Genomic DNA, 392 nt, shown 5'->3' with positions numbered 1-392 from the left:
ACAAGGGAAGAGGAGAGGCAGCGGGGGAGATTCCAGGGGCTCCGCCATCCGCCCGCTATTTATTGCCTCTAATGTACCACAAGCAAATCCATTTTCCGCCGATTGGTCTATACATGATAAAACCGAATCATTGATCTGTAATGACCTCCGAAAAAGGTGCGGGAACGGCGTCCGCCAATCAGCGGCCGCCGCCCACATCGAGTCCCGCCCCCTTCCCATGACCCGGCCAATCATGGTTCGTTTCACTTGTCACCTTCTGTTTCGCATTACGGCTGGAAAATCCCGGGATAATACGAGATGCCGATGTGGAGATAATGCACAATCGGCCGCAAATCTTCCCGATTGGCGGCGTCGAGACGATTGCAAATCTAGCCGATACACGCACCCGCGGG

The 392-nt window shown here is 54.8% G+C and overlaps 1 protein-coding gene across 1 annotated transcript in view; it reads right to left on the bottom strand.

The window, feature by feature from the left end:
- LOC119587930 (nesprin-1-like) overlaps positions 1 to 392 on the bottom strand; it is a gene marked incomplete in the record, with an annotated part of 36,964 nt that overhangs the window by 4,871 nt on the left and 31,701 nt on the right.

The sequence above is a fragment of the Penaeus monodon genome, chromosome 23, assembly GCF_015228065.2.
Source record: "Penaeus monodon isolate SGIC_2016 chromosome 23, NSTDA_Pmon_1, whole genome shotgun sequence".
Classification (NCBI taxonomy): domain Eukaryota; kingdom Metazoa; phylum Arthropoda; class Malacostraca; order Decapoda; family Penaeidae; genus Penaeus; species Penaeus monodon.
The sequence above is the reverse complement of the archived record's forward strand: the minus strand, read 5'-3'. Positions and strand labels throughout refer to the sequence as shown.